This window comes from Lytechinus pictus, chromosome 3 (assembly GCF_037042905.1).
Source record: "Lytechinus pictus isolate F3 Inbred chromosome 3, Lp3.0, whole genome shotgun sequence".
In the NCBI taxonomy this organism is placed as follows: Eukaryota; Metazoa; Echinodermata; class Echinoidea; order Temnopleuroida; family Toxopneustidae; genus Lytechinus; species Lytechinus pictus.
Window position 1 is genome coordinate 45,351,302 of NC_087247.1, and position 7,944 is coordinate 45,359,245.

The following is a 7,944-nucleotide window of genomic DNA, read 5'->3' on the forward strand; positions in this document are numbered from 1 at the left end:
CGTCGCCGTCGGAAAAAACGGCGCCTATAGTCTCGCTCTGCTATGCAGGCGAGACAAAAACGTAATGTATGCTTTTTAGCAGGGAAGGTGGAGAAGGTGTAGGCCGTGGATGGACGCATCTACGCGGGGCTAAAGGACTCAGCTGGTGGCCTCAAGAAAAAGCTTATAACTAACTTAGAGACATTGACAATCTAAAGTAGTGCAGCTCCTTTCCATCAGCGGAGTTGGGTTACCTTATGTTAGGCCCTTTGGCGATAATTCTAATTCTTTTACCATTTGTTTTCATTTATTTTTCTCACCTCAGAATAGATGTATAGGTAGTATTTTTACATTTTCTATGCTATATTTAGTATGTTATGCTGTATCATTTCTTTCCTTTCCTTTCCTTTTTCCCATCTTTGTGAGCACGTCAACTGTTGTAAATGTGTTACCTTGTATGAGGAAGAGAACTATTTTGAAATGTGTATCACGTTTTGTTGACTGCATGGTCGCACATTATTTTGTACATTATTCCTATCAATGTAATGGCTGAAAATGAAGGAAACATAAGTGATTTTTTGGAGTCAAACACTTTCTTGCATTTTGATGATGAGCATAATGAGGTATCTTCAAACTGCAAGTATTTTGCTGAAAATTAGTTTTTTACTAGTATCCAGGGTGAACCTGAAAATCAGGCACTTACTCTTATCCGCATGAATGTGCGTAGCATGTGCAGGAATTTTGATCTCTTTAGTGTTTTTGTCAATCAACTTAATACCTCTCCTGTTATAGGTATCACTGAGACCTGGTTTTCTCCAGACACTCACAAGTCTGTATAATATTCCTGGTTTTAGTTTAGTTACTAATAACAGGGATAAGAAAAGAGGTGGTGGTTTGGCTGTCTATGTCCCATCCAGATTTGATTTTAACATTTGTCCAGATATCACTATTATGAATGAGAGTTTAGAAACTTTATTTGTTGAGCTATTACTTCCAGGCAGGAAAAATGTTATTATAGGAGTTATTTATAGGCCTCCTCATAGTAATCTGAAGTCATTTTCCGAACAGATGCAGACAATAATTACTAACAATTTACCGAACAATAAATGTGTGTTTTTAATGGGTGATTTCAATATTAATTTGCTTAACTGCGATTAAGATGATAAGGCTAATGGAATTGTGAATATGTTTATTTCATCTTCTTTTGTTCCACTGATTACTAAACCAACAAGAATAACAAACACGTCTGAATGATGATCCTAAGCACTGTTTAAAGACATTGAAATTTGTGAGATATTTCCTATTTTTGAGCAAGCGCCATGAGCGCCCAGCTGAGGCGGATACCGGCGCTATACAAGAACCCATCATCATCATCATCATCACGTCTGCTACCCTTATCAATAACATTTTCTGCAATGTTCATCCTTTACCAGAATCTGGTATAGTCATTTCCGATCTGTCAGATCATTTCCTGTATATTGCAGAATGGCTTTGCTCAGGCGTCCATTTATTGATACTACAAATAAACGGTCTCGGGTAAATAGCCCTGAAAACATTGCCAAGTTTAAGAATGCTTTAAAGGGGAATCCAGCCTTGGCCATAAAATGTTGTGTTGGGAAGGAGAAAAATAAATTAAACAGAATGGCGAAAGTTTGAAAGAAATCGGACAAGCAATAAGAAAGAGTTATAGCTGCTTTAAAATTTAGATCACTAATAGTATGTAGATTTCAAATTGGCAACTGGGTAAATAAATTATGACAAGGGGCAAGGACAACTTAGGCCATGTACTTTATTATCAGGGATTTGTGGTTGTCTCCTAAGTACCCATTCCCCTGGGGCAGTAATCTAAATATAATCCAGGTAGTATATTGTTCTATGTCCTCATGAAAGAAAAATATAATTTGAAATAAAACTTTTGGGAAAAATGACATTTTAGCCATAATATGTATTGGAGTACATGGAAGAGTAGTCCTTGCCTTACATCACTATGACATCCCATATGCGGCCAATTTGAAGTCTCCATGGGTATAGTGATTACCAATATTTACAACTTTTAAAAATTCATAACTTTTTTGTTGTTTGTCCAATATTGTTCAAACTTTCACCTATCAACTTGTCTGATTTTTTTTCTTATGAAAACAAGTTTTTGTTTGGGTTGGATTCTCCTTTAATGGCAACTACATGGGATGATGTCCTCTCAGATCATGACGTTTTTTGATAAATTCATGCTATTGTATAATGATAATGTCCCATTTCGATCTATGGACCGTCCTAGTCATAATAAATTGCCTAAAATGCCATGGATTACGCATTCTTTACTGAGATCAATTAATAAGAAAAGTAGACTTTTTCACAAATATAAAGTTAGTAAATGTGAAAATTCAGGAAGAAAATATTCCAGTTATAGAAATATCCTCACTTCACTTTTGCGCACTGCTAAACGAGAATATTATGCTAATCGATTGAAGGTTGCGTGTAATGACATTAAGGCAACATGGAAGGTCATTAATAGCTTATTCAAAGGAAAGCAAAAAGTATCCAATATAAATGAGTTGGAGGTTGATGGCAACTTCATTAATGATCGAAAGATTATTGTGGAGAAATTTAATACTTATTTTTGTAATATTGGCCCTTATTTGTCAAGGGAAATACCAGACTTTCAACAACAATTTCGTCATTATCTTAAGTCACCAATCGAGCAAAGTATTTTCCTCTCGTGGAGCGTTGTGGCCCAGTGGATTAGTCTCCGGACTTTGAAACAGAGGGTCGTGGGTTCGAATCCCAGCCATGGCGTAATTTCCTTTAGCAAGAAACTGATCCACAATGTGCTGCACTCAACCCAGGTGAGGGAAATGGGTACCGGTAGGAAGTAATTCCTTAAAAAGCTGTGTGCGCTATGAACGCCTAGCTTAGCCGGGTAATATAGGAGCGCCTTGAGCACCTAACAAGGTGGATATGTGCGCAATATAAATACCCTATATTATTATTATTATTATAAAAGAGAATGAACTTCCTGATTTAATGGGTGCCTTAAAGAAAGGGAAAAGCCCAGGGTGTGATAGTATTGGAAATGGTTTAATTAAGGATGTTGTTGATGGCATATTGAAACCAATATCTCCTGAATACCGTCAATATTGAGTTGCAAAAAATTACAACCTGGATTCATGCAAACAAATTACCCCTCAATCTCAAGAAGACTAATTACATGTTATTTAGCAACACAATCAAAACTCTGCCTGATGATCTCTTTCGATGGTGTATTAATTGACAGAGTGGTTACAACTAAATTTCTGGGTCTTCATATTGATGAGAATCTAAATTGGAAAACTCATATCAACATATTATGTAAGCTGTTGTCAAAGAATGTAGGTGTTCTAAACAGGCTTAAATTGTATCTCCCAACACATATTCTGAAAATTCTATATTCAACTTTGATTCTTCCTTACATAAATTATGGGATCCTTGCATGGGGTAACTCTCTTAATTAAGACACAGCTGAATAAATTATTTCTGGTCCAAAAGAGAGCTATACGAGCGGTTAGTAATGCTGACTTTCTAGCTCACACTTCTCCTTTGTTTTATGAACATCATCTTCTGCAATTGGGGTCGCTCATGTATAATTTTCATAGAGGTGACTTGCCATTGACGTTAGCATATTTATTTCATAGGAACAACCGATTTCATAATTACCCAACAAGAAATGCTACTGCACTGCGTATTCCTCATGCAAGGACACTATTTGCTCAGAAAACACTGATCTGTACAGGGCCATAAAGTTATGGAATTCTTTGAACTCCAACATTACCGGGTCTGTTAGTATTTCTGTTTTTAAAAGGAAATTGAAACTTTCATTTTTGAATAAGTACATTTATGATGTATAATTGTTTTTTCTTTTAAATACATGCAGAACTATGTGATTAGCAATATAAATTCTGTAAATTGTCTCGACCAATTGGTACATGTATACATGTACTCCTGTCATTAAGTACTAGTAGTCATTTCAACTATAGTTTTTGTGTACAAATCTCTTATCTCTTGACATTTTCTATCTTGTAACTTCGTGCTCCCCCCGTTATTCTATCTATCTATTTGTCTATCTATCTATCTTTTTTTTTTACCTACTTTTTTTTCCAACATATCCATTTTTCTTCTGTAAATAGTTTTTAACCAAATATGTATCCTTGTATAACCTTAGTACAACCTATTTCTTTTTTTTTAGTATTATCAACCAGTTTAGCTAGAATGAAGTTTTGCTTTAAACAAACAAATAACGTATTGTTTCAATACTGAGGGACCGTATAACAAGCCTGGCTTTCAAAGGTCTCCTCGTCTTCCTTGTCTTTATATTACTTTCCTTTAATTATCGATATTTGTTGCTTTTGAACGTTTTCGACATATGCGTTGGCATATAATTGTACATGTATCTTGTTAAATGTTACTTTTTCAAGGAGGATCAATAAAGTTCATTTATTCATTCAATTCTTTAGAAAAATTACCATACGATATCAAACTGGACAATACAGATATTGAAGTGGTTGCTTCAACAAAAATTTTAGGCCTCATAGTAGTCAACAATTTATCTTGAAAAATACACGTTGACTCTCTATGCCGTACAATTTAACGAAATATTGGTGTTATTATTAAGGTCAAGTTTTTTTTCAACTAAAAATTCTTTATTCAACATTAATTCTACCTTATCCAAACTACAGGATAATTTTCTGGGGAAATACACATACATCATACTTAGATAGAATATTACTTTTACAAAAGAAGGCGTTGCGTGTTATTTTTAACATGTAATGGAGATCCCATATATTTTTGTCGACAATAAAATGTTAGAAATAAAAATATTATATCTATATAACTTGGGTCAATTCATGTATCAATTAAACAAAAATATGCTACCATCAATCTTTGATTCTTCATTTAACCAAAACAACGCTATTCATGAATACCCGACACGTCAATCCGACGAATTTCATTTACCTCTACCCCGTACAATTCTTGCTAAATCAATATTCAATTTCGAAGGCCCTAGACTTTAGGGCACTCTTGATAATACCACCAAAGAGTCCCCAAGCGTGCGATTCTTTTAAAAAAAAAATCAAGATACTCGTTTGTTGATTTAACTCTTCATCACTAAAACAATATATTGCTTTAATTTGTTTTATACAGTATAGCATTACAAACACTGTCTTGTGAACGCTTTTTGTTTCCTGTTGATCAGTGAGATTCCCTGTGACTGCCAGTGCATGAATCTGGAGACTTTTAATCTTGCTTTCTTTAATTTTCTCATTCTTTCCTTTTTTAACTTTACATTTAACTGGATTTATGCTCAAATTCTTACAATGTTGTATTTGTTTATACTGTTTATACGAATATTTTATTAGGAGGTTGCACTCTACAAGCTCCGCTTTTCAGCAGCCTCCTACATTTCCAACCTGTTTGAATAGTTATCTTGATTATTGTAATTCATTTTTATTGTTCTATTGACTATGTATCAAGATGTATGGATTACTATGGAACAAAACATATTGTAAATGTTGGAGATGTAAATAAATGAAATGAAATAAAGTTATAGTTAAAGGCAAAAACATACACAAAACAAAATTAGGGTAAATTTCAAACGCTTATTTGCATGATTAATTAGTTGAAATATAAACAATCAATTTTTTGAAAATTTTACTATACAGTCTTGTAGTTCACATCAGGCTCTACGCGTGTGCAAATTTTTGCAGCGATTTTTTTTTCCAGCTTCACTCCCTAGATAAAGCTCGCTCCTGTTCAGAAGTCACAGCTCAGCGCCGCATTATAATTGTAATCTCATATGGAACTTCCAAGTCGAGTGCAATAATACGATCCCTTGCATTGTTACGCGTTATGCATAGTATGAATGTGCTTTCCATACAGCTCACCCTTCTAAAAATTCTCAGGATGGAATGATCTGATGAAAACATAATGACCAGAAAACCAGTAGGCCTATATATCTCCAACAGACCATTGTCTAAGGAGTCATATGCATTGGTAATCAATAATGTATCACTTACCGTGTCTCTCCGTTTTGAAACCTCCAGAAGACCAGAACGTTTTGTAGAATGGTATAGAGCTCTACAATGTAGATCTACCACTGCAAACACAGAGAGTTTGGTGTCTAGTCTTCACTCTTGACATGGTATTGCAGGGGCGGATCCAACTTTCGCCAATGGGGGGGGGGGGCGGAATTTTTTTCAGTCACATTTTCCCCGATCGGTCGCTCGAAGTTGATTTTTGTTTGTTTCTTTGAAGGGGTAGTCCTAATAGTCACTTCTTAGCTTTATTGTAATAAATAAACATAAATATATAATCTCATAAGCTTTATTTGAACAGTGCGAGCGCGAAGCGCAAGCTATTTTTTTTCATGTATTTCATCCTAAAATTTAAGCATTCTGGCCAATGTTTGTGATCCAATTAAATAATTACTGCGATCGCGAGCAGAAATCTTTAATACAGGGTCTACGTTTTGATATGATAAAAAAAAGGATCTCTTAAAGATAAATTCCAGTTTTGGTAACGATCTAAAAATGACTTTTTACAGAATCTAATATAATGACCACCTAAGTGTCTGTTTGTATGAATAAAAAATATGTGCCAAAGGATTCTGGAAGAAATTGTGTGATTGCTGAGAAATAAGCAAAATAAGCGCGGATTCGGTCACTTCCGTCGGGTCTTTATTTTAGCAATAATAATACACTGTCCCACGTGTGCCTATCTGTGTTGGTGATCTTCAGTGTGAACATTTTTCAGCGTAGATTTCAAGATTTCACAAAGTTCAGTTTATGTAACTGTACCAGATCTAGATCCTCGATGATATAATGACAATTAAGCCTTGTTTTACAGACTTTCTCATGAAATCAGTGTTTACTGCAAATACTGGAATTTCTCTTTAACTGCTGCTAGCAGTTAGCCATGAAAACGTTACATATATCAACAATCAAATAATGCGAGCGCGAAGCGCGAGCTGAAAATTTTGACATTAATACCTGAAGAATGGAAATTATAAGCACTTTTTGTAATCGTGAAAAGGATAAGTATATAATCAAACAATTGATGCGATGGCGAGCGGAAAAATTCGAGATTTACACCTTAAAAATGCGACACTCTTTTCATGTTTTTAAATCATGAAAAGGGTGAGTAATTGGAAATCTTCCTACATTAATAATGCGAGCGCAAAGCGCGATTAGAAATTTGTTTATATTGAGATCTGAAACTGGATACTGATTTAAAATAGAACAAGCTTCGTATCTGAAAAAAACATGCGCGCGCGTGTTACAGATTTTGACCAAGAATCTCTTCATTCTAAATACATTTTTTCATCATGAAAATCAATAAAGCGAGCGCGAAGCTCGAGCTTAAAATATTTGATATTCTGATCTAAAAAAGTGGTGAATTTAAGCTTTGTATTCCAAGCACTTTCCCATGCAGTTAAAAAGAGCTGATATGTTTCATTATTATTACTTTGGGTTTTGACATAGGACCGGGACATTCTATTATAGAAAATTATGTCATTATATGAAAATGATTCTCCTCCTAAGCGCGAGATGATACTTGATGATATTCCATTCTGAAAAAAAAAATTGATTATTACTCTAATAAGCCTAATGAGAGCGCGTAATCTGTTAATATTATGACCTGAAAATTGGACATTTAAAGCATTTTTGTAATTATGAATAAGATGCATGAGTTAATACATTTTCAACAAACAATGCAAGTGCAAATTGCGAGCCGAATTTTTTGATAAACTGTCATGAAATGGGGATTTTAAGTAGTTTGTTAAAGAATTAATATTGAGATATACAAAACTCACCAATCAAAATGTGAGCGTGCAGCGCTAGCTGATACGTTTTGACAGTCTGACCTGAATAGGGATATTTTGAGAACTTTATGGAGTACAGGAAAATAATAGGTACCTGACAAATCAAATTTTGC